Source organism: Acinonyx jubatus, chromosome A2, assembly GCF_027475565.1.
Source record: "Acinonyx jubatus isolate Ajub_Pintada_27869175 chromosome A2, VMU_Ajub_asm_v1.0, whole genome shotgun sequence".
Lineage (NCBI taxonomy): Eukaryota > Metazoa > Chordata > Mammalia > Carnivora > Felidae > Acinonyx > Acinonyx jubatus.
Window position 1 is genome coordinate 49,564,857 of NC_069383.1, and position 13,880 is coordinate 49,578,736.

The window sequence follows — 13,880 nt, forward strand, 5'->3', positions numbered from 1 at the left end:
AGGGAAACCCAGGGTTTAAGGAAAGACTTCCTTTGGGACGGTTAAAGATTAACCAAAGTCTTGCAAGTTGCTAGAGAGTCTAGCCAGGAGGACTGTTCGCGGGCGGGCGGCGAGCGGGCGCGGGTTTGATTTCTGAGCCCTATAAAAGCCCATCCTCCGATGGCTGTGACAATGTGGTCGTAAACCCGTCCGGGGCCGGCCAATTTGCATATTTGGAATGCGCCGCTATAAACCCGGCTGGGGTTTTGCAGCAATTTCTTAGATGTAAAAATGAGATCTCTTTAGCAGCGGGCTGGGCACATTCTTTCCCTCAGTCTATGCCTAGAGCCTGCTTCCCTCTCCCGGGCTCCGGGCTGAAGTTCGGGCTAGGCCTAGTCGCTCAGCCGCCACGAGATGGCGCACGTCCGATCAATGTCAAAGCCGCCGGGGAGCCGGGAACCCCAGCGCGATTCTCGGCCTTTGTTCGCTTCTGATACTAAGAGCAGCACGTTACATTATTTCACTTGTCCCGCTCCCCTTAGTATCAAAAAAAGGGGGGGTCACCTTCGAGAAGTAATTGGTGTAATTTAAAGCAACGCGCCTTCTTTAGGCCTCGCAGGCGTCGCGGCACGGAGAAGCCTGCTGTCCCTTGGCAGTGATTTCGGAAATGTGTCAAGGTAAGAGGCCACAAGTTTAGCAATTTCAATCTGACTGAGGCGGGAGTGGGGAAGTGGCCGATGTCAGAGCAGGACTGGGAAAAGTGGCTGGGTTTGTGCGCTCTGGGTGACGCTATAGGCGCTCAGCCCACCCCCCCTTTCTCCCATCGCTCACTAAGGTTGGAAAGCAGGGGGAGGCCTAAGTGGAAAAGTTGACGATTTAAGCTCCCTGCTCCATCAATTCACCCAAGGCGATCTTTCAGTTTTCTAGAAATGTTCAGAATGGGACCAGGCAAGGATGGGGGGCATCCAAGCGAAAGAGTTCTGCTTCTACTGGGATCAGGATTGTGGTGGCAACAAAAAGAGGGGGGGGGGCAGAGAGAGGGGAAGAGAGAGAGGAAAAGAGAGAGAGAAAGGGAGAGAGAGAGAGAGAGAGAGACAGAGAGACAGAGAGAGTGATGGCGGGGCTGGGAAAAATAAAGTTTCTACTCCAAACAATGAGGTGGTCAGCAACCGTGGCCGCTGGGGCTGGCTTATTCCCTGGGGCAGACATCCGGGAGGCCGCTGGTTTCCTACTAGGTGCCCCAGCAGCCTGGGGAAAACCTTTGTTCTGAAGAAGGCCAATTCAAAAAAGTCACATATGATTTTTGAAGCTTCCAGAGAAGTCTGTATTTGCTTATTCGGAATGTACCATTATAAACCGGGCTGGGGTTTTGTGGTGATTTCTTAGATGTAAAAATGGTATCTTTCGCATATTTTGCAAAACATGCAAAAACGGTATTGGTAAATACCTATACGTTTTCATAAGCTCGCACTGAGAATCAACTCTGATCACAATGTGTCCATCAGCGTTGTCATAAAACACGTTTTAAAATAATCGTTTGACTTAAGATTTCAGAGGCTAGATTCAAATGTCCTCTTTTCTTATATTTAAGTTTTTATTCCGATGTTCTCATTAGTTTCTTGAAATGGTTTTTTTATTTTTACAAATATGCAGTGCATGGGTGAGTGGGGGCAGGAATCTCAGAAAATAGGCGCTGCCTGTGTGCCTGTGTGTGTGTTCGTAAATTTGCCTATCAAAAGTCACTAGTCTTTGTTGAGCTCGAGATTCCAAATTCTGTCAGAATAAGGCAGCCACAGGAACCACACCGAGTGGGCACCCGCACCATGCTGTCTGCAGCCTGAGCCTTCCCTAAAATCCCAAAACCACTTCTAGTTTCAAGGCCAGAAGCAGTTTATTACGGACAAAATTAAGGATACTGTAACTTAGGGAGCATGAGAAAAGGCCCCAACACTCCCCCATCACGAGAGAAGGGCCAGTTTAATGGCTGGATTTAGAGAAAAGTTTAAAGTGCGTTGTTGAGGGATAGATTGCACCTGATTAATTCAAAGCAGACACAGCAAATATCCCTGGAAATGCTGACATTCTTAAAGATGAACGAGAAAAGAATGTCGTCGCTTACAAGAAAAAATATTTTAACTATACAGTAAAGGAGAGAATCAGAGAAGTCCATAATTTTTGTTAAAACAGATATGTGAAAGTAGCGTTTGTTTTTCCTCTGTGATGCTACAGCCCAACTCCACAATGGGTCAGATAATTCTGACCCCGGAAAGCCCTGAGAACAATTTACAGATACAGATTGTTTACTGGCTATCTCAATCTCAGTACCCAGTATTTTTAAAAAGAGGTGTTTTTTGGTAATAACAGTTTGTTATTTCTGGTCATTTGCGAAGGCCTACTCAGGAGGAGTAGGAATCCGCTCTCTGGTGAAGTGCATCGTAATCCTCGCCAAAGGGCTTTTTCCACCGGCCTGGCAATTACTTCGGCTCCATGGCCACGGGGAGGGGAAGCGTTATTACCCAGGTAGAAACAGACAATATTTACTCCTAAATAAAACGTGGGCTTTAGGGGCTGCCATATATATAACCACTACACAGGCCTGGCTGAAGGAAGCAGGCACCGAGAGTTTTAGGTCAAAAGCATCCTGAGGGCGAGAGAGAGAGAGAGAGAGAGAGAGAGAGAGAGAGAGAGAAATTCAGCAGCTGGGAGGGAGGGAGAAGAGGAGAGAAGAAAAGAAGGCAAATGGGTTAGAGGGAAGAGAGTGTCCAGAAGCCTACACATGCTGCAACTAAATCGCTTTTCTTAATCTCTCTCGGGAATGGAGAACCTTGGGAAAGCCCAGGCAATCGATAAACGGAATATTCTATTGAGAAAGTTAACACCTCAGTGTTACAGTCTGGGGAGTGCAGAGGCTTGGGGGCAGTCGGGGATGCTGGGAGCTCCAAGACCAGCTGAAAGGGCAGTAGCCTCTAACTGGAGTTTCTGCTGCGTGGATATCTTCTCGTCCGAACCAGCGGCAGCAGGCCAGTCGGCGCCCCGGCGCGTCGGCAAGGCTGTCCATTCCGCTCGGCTTCAGGCTCGGCAAGCCCCGGTGGGGGTGGGGTGGCGGTCCTGGGCCAGAGAAGAACTCTCACATGGGCTTACACACTCTTCATCATCGTCATCCTTTTTTTTTTTTTTTTTTTTTTAAGCAAGAAACTCAGTATCCCGTTTGGTTTATTGCAAGGGGAGAAAAGACACTGGAGAAAAACATCCAGCTCTCCCAAAGGTCAGTGAAGACCCAAGTGCCAATGCCATGGTCTGAGAGGCTGCAGCAAGCCTTCCACCTCCTCTGAGTCGGCAGCCAACGGGACCTTCATATAGCAGATGCAGCACCAAGCTGACTTTTGTAACCTTGGTTGGCACCTGCATGCTCTTGGATCTTACCCAGCCTAGAAGCCCATTTAGTCACCCTACAGAGCCCTGACCAGACTAAGCCTGAACTGCCTAGGGCCGGGGCAACCGGCTTGTCTTACCAGTCAAACTGGCAGGGCTGCTGAATTCCGGAGGGTCCTGGAACATTCTGGAGGGCCCAAGGAGAAGACTGTGAGGAGTCTGTGAACTCCTTGAGAATGATGGGTCAAATTGTGGGAATGCCCAGATGTGCATTTTTCACAGGATAAGAATCAGAGCTTGGCCTTAGCTTTTCCAAAGGGGCCTTAACTTTCAAAGAGAAAGACGGGTTTAGATCATTGACTTTTCACTTTATTTTCTTAGCCTCTGCCATCTCAAGCATCCTCTCCCATGGCCACTGACCCTTTCCAATCTACAGCCTTGGGAAGTTGCTTTGTGCATTTAGTGGGGAGAGTAACCAAGTCCTGGCCCATTGGCCTGCTGGGACGCGTTCTTTTCAAGGAACCCTCTCCTGTTCTTGGGACCTACTTCACACTCTGCGGAGCTTTCTTGATTGGCATGAGCAGTGCTAAGAGGCAAAGCCCCTTCTCAAGCAGTCCTGAGTTTTGTGGCATTTCCCAGTAGCACTGCTGAGCGCCACAGTCCCAATGCGTTACACCCTCCTGGTGAGTGGGATAAGGACCAAGCCCGTCCAGAGAAGGGTCCTAGGTTTCCGAGCTCTGAAGCTTTCCATATGGAAGTTTGTCGATCTCGTGGGCCTAGCCGGATTAGAAATTGCCTTGGCCTTGTTCGTGGGAAGGAGGTGGGCAGTGAAGGACAGCTCCTGATCTCTCCACACATACTTGATTCGGCTGCGGCTGCTACTTCGGCCTCAGGAGCTTGTGGACTGGAAAGAATTAGTTCTCAGACACTCTCCCCTTCTCTCCCCCTCTCTTTTCTCTCCCTCTGGCCTTCTCTCCTTCTGTGTCTCTCTGTCTTTCCCTATCCCCCTCCTCTGTACCCCCGATGCCCAGTCTGCGGATCCGGTCACCGCCAGGCGCAGGCCAGTTGGGTGGAAGCGGCTAGAGCGCAGCGCAAACTGTGGCGCGGCCGCCCGCGCTGCGGGCGGGCGGAGAGCAGCCACAGCAGGCAGATTCCGCAACTGCTTGCATCTCAGAAGCCAGCGCCAGGGCTCTTCCGCCAGCTCTCCCGTGCACCCTCTCTGGGTCTTCTCAGACTCGGCTTCCTTCTCGGTCTGGGTTCACACCGGGAGGAACAAGGCCAAGTGCCTGGCAAATCACCCGGGATGCAAGGGTCTTTCCCCGCTGCAGGCAGAGGCCTGAGCGGTCTGCTTCCTGGGATCCCGGCGTTTAGCAGCCCCAGTCTAGGCCTCTGCAGGGGCTGGAGCTGGTGCGGCGGGCAGGCCTGGGGCATCCTGGAGAGCTGTAGCCCACCGGCAAGGGGCAAGGCAGAGACCTCCTGGACTGTACTGGATCCGGGCTGGGAAAGGTCGCATTTCCTGAGATATGTAAGAGGCCCACACAGGGGCTAGCGCCCTGGGACAGCAGTTTCCATTGACTGAGAGAGCGTTCCTACGGCCAGAGAAAAAGGAGGCCCCGGTGTCTGCTGAGCAAAGGGCCTGGCCTCCAAATGCTGCTATAACTGGGCCACGAGCCCAGCCCGGGCTTGCCGGGAACGGATTTCCTCACCGCGGGCCTCGTTAAAATGCGCACACCGCGGGAGTGAGGGCTGCCCCAGCCGCGGGTTTGGAGGGGAGGGGGGAAGAGGGGAGGGGACGAAGAGGCAGGAGTGTGGTGACACTGGTTCTAGTCATAACCTCCGAGAGCGTGCGAATGCCAAGGCTAAAGGGAGAGCTTGAGAATTGTACGGCAGAGGTGCTCATCCGCCGCCCCTTCTCCAAGTTTACCCCTCCAGGTCGTCGCCTCCAGTCAAACCCAAGACCCAGAAGAGCAATGTTTCTTTCACTTCCCTGAAACGGCGTTTGAGCTTGGAAGCTACCGGGGAAATGGGGCTATGGGGTGCCTGGACCTGGCTCTGACCTCGGAATAGGGGTAGGGGAGTCTTTCAGCCAAGGTTGCCAGTCGCTTCTACCATCCCCACCCCCCTTCTCGTTCCAGCTCACCAGGGTCCACCGACAGCAGCTTCAGAGAAAGCAAGCCAGGTGAGCATACCAGGGACAAAGATCCTAAGTGGATCAACGACTGGCTGGGGAGAGTGTGGGGGTTGAGAAGCCAGGGCAATACATTTGGGGGGAAATTACGTATGGGAATCAAGAAAGAAGTGGCACTAGCCGGCTTCCAGTGCGCTCTGGATCTCGGACACTCTGAGGTTCTTGGTGGCCTTACGGCCAGGTCGGCCACTTGTAGGAGACAGTTCCAGGTCCGGAGCCGAATGGGAAGAGTCTGAGGCCCCACAATAGGCCCGCTTAGTGTTTAGAGTATATGGAAGGCTAGTGGCTAATTCCGAAATAAGAGTGGGGAGCACCCAAGGCGGGCGGGGTACGCACCATAAACACCCCACTTGTTAACTGCGCGGGGGCCCAAGGGCCCTTCAAACAGACCCCGCAGGAGGGCTCACGTCCGAGCGTGGGCGGGGCTAGCCCAGGAACCAGGCCCCCCACTAGCCACGTTGGGGCAGCCCCCACAGCTCCTGGCCTTTGGGCTGAGGTATTGGGTGTGCGTCTCCTGGCCCATCAATACAGATTACATATTTATATCAATCGTGGGCTCAGAGGGCGCCCTCGGAGAGCGGCCCCGCGCCTACGAAACCAAACTGGGAGTGGTCGCGCGGAAACTCTGGCTCAGGATTGGCTGCGGGCGCCCGCCGCGGTGCGGGGGGATTGCTAATCGTATTCAGCATGTTTTGCACAAGAAATGTCAGCCAGAAAGGGCTATCTGCTCCCTTCGCCAAATTATCCCACAACAATGTCATGCTCGGAGAGCCCCGCCGCGAACTCTTTTTTGGTCGACTCGCTCATCAGCTCCGGCAGAGGCGAGGCTGGCGGCGGTGGCAGCGGCGCCGGGGGCGGCGGTGGCGGCGGCTACTACGCCCACGGCGGGGTCTACCTGCCACCGGCGGCCGACCTGCCCTACGGGCTGCAGAGCTGCGGGCTCTTCCCGGCTCTGGGAGGCAAGCGCAATGAGGCGGCGTCGCCGGGCGGCGGCGGCGGCAGCGGGGGCCTGGGTCCTGGGGCGCACAGCTACGCGCCCGCGCCTATAGACCTGTGGCTAGACGCGCCCCGGTCGTGCCGGATGGAGCAGCCCGAGGGGCCGCCGCCGCCGCCACCGCCCCAGCAACAGCCACCGCCCCCGCCGCAACCACCCCAACCCCCGCCGCAGGCCACCTCGTGCTCTTTCGCGCAGAACATCAAAGAGGAGAGCTCCTACTGCCTCTACGACTCGGCGGACAAATGCCCCAAAGGCTCCACCGCCGCAGCCGAGCTGGCTCCCTTCCCGCGAGGCCCGCCGCCCGACGGCTGCGCCCTGAGCACCTCCAGCGGGGTGCCAGTGCCCGGCTACTTCCGCCTCTCCCAGGCCTATGGCACGGCCAAGGGTTACGGCAGCAGCGGCGGCGCACAGCAGCTCGGCGCCGGCCCGTTCCCCGCTCAGCCCCCCGGGCGCGGCTTCGACCCGCCACCCGCACTCGCCTCCGGCTCAGCGGATGCAGCCCGGAAAGAGCGAGCCCTCGATTCACCGCCGCCCCCCACGCTGACTTGCGGTGGCGGCGGCGGGGGCTCGCAGGGCGACGAGGAGGCGCACGCGTCGTCCTCGGCCGCGGAGGAGCTCTCCCCAGCCCCTTCCGAAAGCAGCAAAGCCTCGCCCGAGAAGGACTCCCTGGGTAAGCAGGGCGCGCTGAAGGGGCGCAGTCAGGCGGGCAGACAGGCAAGCCGACCCAGAGAAGGGAAAGAGCAGAGAGCCAGGAGTCCGCGCAGCAGCCGGCCGGCCTTGGCCCAAGCTGCAGGCAGGCTGACCTTGTGAACTTGCTTTTTAATATTTGGGCGTGGGGACGCAGTAAAAATTCATGTCCGACTTAGAGCCCCACACCAAGACGTCCTCCGCTCTGGCCTCAGCTCACCCCAATTGGGGCCGAGGACAGGGACAAGCAGTCCCCCTCTCGTGCATGCCCTTCTCCGTGGCCCGGAGCACCCTAAGCCGTGGTCTGGGCCCAGTCTGCGAGGCGCGGCCCACGCGGGGGGAGGGGGAGGGAGGAAAGTGGCTCGCCCGCAGATAGCGCGGATGTTTGTAAGGCATCCAAAATAAGCAGCCGCCAGCACCAATAAATAAGCCCATTAACCGGCGAAGTTCGAGTTTACGATCCCCCATGCTTTTTTCAAAGTTGCTGGAGGGGCGGGAATCCTCCTTGCGGGGAGAAGAAAAGGCAAATCCCGCCCGGACGCCGGGGCCCTGAGCTGAGAGTCCGAAAGGGACCATTTCACTTCCCCTGAAACTCGGAATCGCCCAGACTGCATGTCCCCGGCTCCTGGAAGGACGTGAGGGACGGCCCTTGACCCCGAATCAGTTTTTTTGTGCCTTCTCCAGGTCCCAACTGTGTCCTTGTCCCTCTCCTTATTGGGCCTTAGGCAATCAGGGGACTGGAGTGAGACACAAACGGCCCCCCTCCCTTCCAAGTAGGCACCCATGCCCCCTGCCTGGGGGCTGCAGGAAGTGCTTGTCTGCCTTGGGGCGAGAAGCAGAGAAAGGCGTTAAGTTCAAGCAGTACAGCTTGCCGTACAGCAGCAGGCTTTCGTTCTTTCGTTCTGGGAGCGCCTGGCAGCTTTGTGTTAAAACAGGTGTTTGGGGGAAAGTGGAGGGACATGTGAGCTGGGAGGGTAGGTGTAGATTGAAGGCCCTGTCCATTTTGCACATGCCTGTTGGAGGAATGATCTTCTTGAGCAAGCTAAAGGGGAGGGGGGGGGGGAGACGGCCGCAAAACTCCGTGTGACTTAGGGCATCCCTCTTATGGCAGAGAAGTCCCAAATTCACCCCCGCGCACAGCCTAGCCTGGCCCCGATTTAACCTTCCCCTCTTTATTCTCTTGAATGCCAGGCAATTCCAAAGGCGAAAACGCAGCCAACTGGCTCACAGCAAAGAGCGGCAGGAAGAAGCGCTGTCCTTACACCAAGCACCAGACGCTGGAGCTGGAGAAGGAGTTTCTGTTCAACATGTACCTTACTCGAGAGCGGCGCCTAGAGATCAGCCGCAGCGTCCACCTCACGGACAGACAAGTTAAAATCTGGTTTCAGAACCGCAGGATGAAACTGAAGAAAATGAACCGAGAAAACCGGATCCGGGAGCTCACAGCCAATTTTAATTTTTCCTGATGAAGCTCCAGGCAACGCCGTTTTTTTTTTCCCCGCTGCCAGAGAGCCGTTCTCCTCTCTCTGTCTTCGGCCTCTGCCCAGGAACTCGCACCTGTGCCGGAGCCCCATTCCTCCCTCCCACACTCGCCATCTCGCTGGCCGTTACATCTGTGCAGGGCTGGTTTGTTCTGACTTTTTGTTTCTTTGTCTGTTTGCTTGGTGCTGGTTTACTTGTTTTCTGGGGGAAAAAGCCATATCGTGCTAAATTTCTAGAGAGAGAACTATTGTCCTGAAGTGTCGAGTGGTGACTGGGCTGGTTTGCTGTCTCGGGGTTCCTCTGCTGGAAATGGCTCCGGTCCTCCCGGTGGAGCTGGTTTCCTGCGGGGGCGGGCAAACCTAGCCGGAAGGCCGAGGTCCCATTGTAGGCGCTGAGGTGTCTGGCCTGAGGTCAATGGTGCAAGGAGCCGCCACCGGGCTCGCCTGCCTGGAGTGCTGGGCTGTGTTTAATCAGGGGACACAGGCCCCTGGGTTTCTTTTTTCTTTCTTTCTTTCTTCCTTGGCAAAGAGAAGGGCTTACAGGCATGGACATGCAGGCTGGCAAAAGGGCTTGACTTTGGCTGATTAAAAAATTGAGAGTAAGAAAGATTAATCTTTCCTTCCTCTGCAAGATATCCCAGCTTTAAAAGGAAAAAAAGAAAAAGAAAAAGAAAAAAAAAAAAAGAACGACCAGGAGAAGGAAACTTCTCTTCCAGTTTGTGTTAGTCTTGCATTGTGGGACTAAATTATTTCACTTACCTCTGAATTTCCATATTCTTCTGTCTGTAGATAAATAACCTAAGGTAGTTTTGTTTATGCGTGTGGATTTAGTGGGGTTTTTTTTGTCATTAAGTAATTGTTACCACTGGTAACACACGACAAGCACACCACAATTCTCCCTGTCTTGTGGAGAGTTTTCTTTCTCATTTTCTTTTTTCTTCTTCCTCTTTCTTTTTCCTTTCTAAAATTCATAGAACCCAAGGAGGGCTGGGGCAAGCGGAATAGACTAGAGAAGGGAGACTTTGTTTGGGTTTCCTTTATACTGTGAAGTTACATGCATAAAAGGGTCAAACCTGTAGGTGCAGAAAAAGAAGAATTATAAATACAAATCTGTATAAATGTCTATTATTATGAAAAATTGCCAATCTTGTTTTATGCAAATGCATTCTATCGTTATTATAAATGTTAGTTCTAGCTCTATTTACTTCTAATCTTAAATCAGAATAAATTAATATTGTAATGCTGCTGTGCGTGGAAAAAAGACGATGTTTATGTTCTTATAGAAGAATAAAAGCTGTGGAATGAAGCTTTTTAATTTTACCTCTTTTTTTGATTTCTTATCTTCACCTTCCACTTTATCCCGGCCACCACTTTTACAACAGGAGGACTAGCCCGCGCCCCCTGCAATTACTTTAGGCATCTATTTAAATATTACCTAGACGGTCGTAATTTGTCTGGGCCCTATAGCCCTGGTGCCGTAAGGTTTGTCGGCTTTTGTTCAGTTTTATGACTTGCTAGTATATCTGGATTGTGGCTGTCTTGGACCAGTGGTTTCAGTTGAGAGGGGAGCTGCATAGACAGAGGAAGCCAAACAGGATTTCTTTCGGGAGCCCCAGGGAGGCTCGCAGACGCCGGTTGTTTTGTGGGTCCCCTGGTCCCAGATGACCCCCAGCCTAAGAATCCGGGGAGCAGGCTGGGCCAAGAGCGCGTCACTAGCGTCCGCGGCAGCAGTTAGGTAGACTGCTGCTGGCTGCATGGCCCCCTCCCCCAGCATGGCCTCCCCCACCTGGTCGCCCTCCTCGGGGCCACGCGTTTCCTGCTCGCGGGAGGTGGGGGGGGGGCGCGACGGCAGGGGGAGGGGGCGCGGGAGCGCGCGCCCCGGCTGGCTGGCTGGCTGGGAGGGAGAGAGGGGGAGAGCGAGTGGCGGGGAGCGAGCCGCCGGAGGCCGAGACCAGACTGGGAGCCGGGCTGTGTGCCGACCCTGGCGCTTTCGAGTTGCTCGGGGCTGCCGCAGCTCGGCGCGTGCTCGCTGAGAAGCAAGATTTGGGAAACGAGCACGCACACTGCTCGCTCTCCTCTCTTCTCGCTTTCTCCTCTCCTTCCATTTTCCTCTCTCTCCTTTACCTTCCTTCCTTCCCTCTTCCAGGTTTACCTTACCGGGGCCGGTGGCTTCTCCCTCCGTGATGCCTTAGCGGTAGTGCCGCTCACACAGTGGCAGCGCAGGCGCAGGTTGGCAAGGGGGGGGGGGTCCGCCGGGTGCGATCGCAGGGTTCTCCCTTTGGCGGCGGCAGTGGCGGCGGCAGTGGCGGCGGCAGCGGCGGGCGAGGCAGCCCCGCGCGGGCAGCACCAGAACTGGTCGGTGATTTAGGTAGTTTCCTGTTGTTGGGATCCACCTTTCTCTCGACAGCACGACACTGCCTTCATTACTTCAGTTGAAATCGTCTCCAGGTACCTGTGCGCGCGGGGGCCGGGCCGGGCGGGGCATCCAGGCCCTGGTCGTGCCAGGCCTGCGGTGGCAACCTCGGCTTTTCCCCGTGCAGGAGCCGCGTCCCTGCCTCCTTCTCAGCGCTTTGTCAGGCTGCTGGCTTCACCCCCCACCCCGTGCCCACCTGGCCCCGAGCAGGTATGGTCAGGTTAGCTGCTTCTTGGCGGACGCCGGGGGCGTGGTAGGAATTCTGGGCCCTGAGCCATTCAAGGTCAGGGGCGCACGCTTCCATCCTGGGCCTCCCCCCACTCCAGGCCTGTGCCTGGCCAGGGATCCTGCCATTCTCCTGCAAGGCTGGGATACTACCAGTCCCAATCCAGGGTAGAGATCAGGAAAGATCCCTTTGAGAGAGACTCAGGCCAAACTAGGAGGGACACGGTGGAAAGGGGCTGGGATCCTGGCCTTGTCACTTACCCTTCTTTCTGTAAGCTGCCCTCGGCTCCCAGGAGTCGCCTTTGACTCTTCCTTTTCTTCCTCGCTTCCTTCCTCTTTGTGCTTTTTTGTTTTTTCCCTTCCTTTACTTCTTCCTTCTGTCTTCCCTTACCTTTATTTTTCTTTCATCTTCAGTCTCTCTGTGCCTACTTTTCTATCTCTACCACCTCGCCTCCCTAACTCTAACTCCGGGAGGGACCCAGGGCTGGTTTGGGGAGAGTCTGGGGCTGGGGTCTTATTTTTCTCTGCGCGCTCAAGTTGTGGTCGGAATCTGCCAAGGAAGGGCTTGCGTGGGACAGCTGTCCGGGGCTGTGGATCTGGGCCTGGTGTGCTGCTGCACAGACAAGGCCTCGGTTATGATCACGACCGGATGGCGGCGGCCTTGCGTTCTTACTCTGCGGATTGGCAACTGCAGCCTAAGAGATCCGATTAGAGGGCATTGGCGGCGTTTTTGTGTGCCCACACCAAGGGCAAGGAGGCTCTCCCTACCCTAACTGGGCACCTGAGGCTGGGACCTGTGCTGAGGCCCAGCCAAGCTATGTGGAGCCTGGCTACGCAGGGAATTCCGCCTGGAAGCTTCCTCGAGTCTCCTGGGCCTGCAGGTCCCAGCTCAGGCTTTAGTCGCGGTAAGGGAACCCTGGTAGGGCAAAGATTGGTTGCTTGTTTGCCAGTAGCTTCTGTCAGGTTCAGAGTCTGTTAGATATGGCATCCTTGTGCAGAAAGGTGCTGGAGGCAGGGACCCTTCCAGCTCTAGTCTGTTTCCAATAATAGCAGAAAGAAATCCTAAATTCCAGAACCATTGTAATACAAACTTGAGCCCTTGTTCCAAGTTGTAGTCCACCATTGGAAGCCAGTTGAATCCTTACGGAACTGAAAACAATTTTCATCCCTCCCTGGCCCCCAAACACACACACACACACACACACACACACACACACCATCAGACTCATGCCCACCAACCTTTGATTCCCCACCCCACTCCAGCTGCAGGAGCTGTTTCCATTGCTCTGCCTGCGGTCCTGTTATCTGAAAGGCCGGCACACTGCTTTCCCCTCAACTCCTCTGTGCTATTTTCTGAACCAGAGTATTGGATTTGTTTTGGAGGCCAAGGTTTTAGAACTCTCAGGCGAAAAGAGATGGTTTGTAATTATACCCATTTATTATTTTTTTATACACACGCAGTCCCTTTCATTTCCAAAATAAAAGCTGACTCAAAAGCCTGAATATTTTCTCCCCAAATCTCTGGGCTGAAAGGGGATAACGTTAGGGGTTTTTGTTTTGGTTTTTTTTTTTTTGTTTGTTTTTTTGTTTTTGTAATTTTTCTCCCCGTCTAGGCACAAGTAAGTACTGATGAACACTCAGCACCTGCTGATTATGTAGTAACTGTCCTATTCTGGGGGCCAAAGCCATTTAAAGGAAGAGCCTTTTTGTTTTAAAAAATATACTAGTAATAATTTGTGTCTTCTCTGGGCACAAAAAGTCGAAAAACAACAAGGCGAGTCCAGCCTTTTCGCAGACAATTACAATTAGGAGCGAGGTTTCCTCTAGGGTTAATATTTCTTAATGAAAATCTTCATGAAAATCTCAGAGGCACCGCGAACTGCCCGATATTTGGGACACACCGGGCCGCGGTGGGGGTGGGGATAACGCGGAGGAATTTACAGGGAAAGGAAAATATTAGGGGGGAGGAGGCTGAGGCGACCAGGACCAGCCACGTCGGAGTTCACTGTGTCGGCCACTTCCCTCTTCCGGCGCGGGCGGATAAAGGGGCACCCAGTTGGTCTCCGCCTGGCGTCTCAGCCTCGCCCCGAGGCAGAGCCTGGCATTTAAGGGTCCCCGTTAGGGACAGGGATGTACAGGGTTTGGGGGAGGATTACTGGAACTGTTGGGGAGAATGAAGGCAGAAAAGGGGATGGAAGCGCCCTCGCCGCCAGGGAAGTGGGTTAATGAGAAACACACTCTTGCAGGCACAGTGTTCACACGTGAATTTAATTACCCCGTTTTTAGGAGTCGCTGCTTTCCGTTCGGATTTGGGGGTGGGTATTTTCTTCCAACTAACAGAGGCAGAGGCCTTTTAATTTACCCCTTAAAGACTCTAAGGGGTGAGAAATACCTTCCTCAATTTGGCCAAGCTAAAGGATGGGATTAAAGTCAATGCCCCGTGCCCCTCCCCGTTTTAATTTCTAGCCCTGGACTTGAGCTGCCGTGGCCTGCCTAGCTTTGGGCCTTGTGACTCTGCAGAGCCGTCTGGCCTGGTGG

The 13,880-nt window shown here is 54.5% G+C and overlaps 1 long non-coding RNA gene and 1 other non-coding gene across 5 annotated transcripts; one reads left to right on the forward strand and one right to left on the reverse strand.

Moving 5' to 3' along the window:
* Nucleotides 1–20: 20 nt before the first annotated feature.
* Nucleotides 21–8,548, forward strand: LOC106987666 (uncharacterized). Of its 4 annotated transcripts, none has more exons than XR_008296780.1 (4): nt 21–656; nt 3,168–4,876; nt 5,271–5,530; nt 8,415–8,548. It is a non-coding gene; the product is annotated as an uncharacterized LOC106987666 (transcript). The 4 variants fall into 4 exon arrangements; XR_008296781.1 differs by having other exon boundaries at nt 91–656; nt 3,168–3,244; XR_003425888.2 differs by having other exon boundaries at nt 24–656; nt 3,168–5,530.
* LOC128314763 (uncharacterized) lies at nt 3,131–12,914 on the reverse strand. The gene is made up of 2 exons (XR_008296782.1): nt 9,464–12,914; nt 3,131–9,285 (listed from the first exon to the last, which is right to left on the reverse strand). It is a non-coding gene; the product is annotated as an uncharacterized LOC128314763 (long non-coding RNA).
* Between the last annotated feature and the right edge of the window lie 966 nt (nt 12,915–13,880).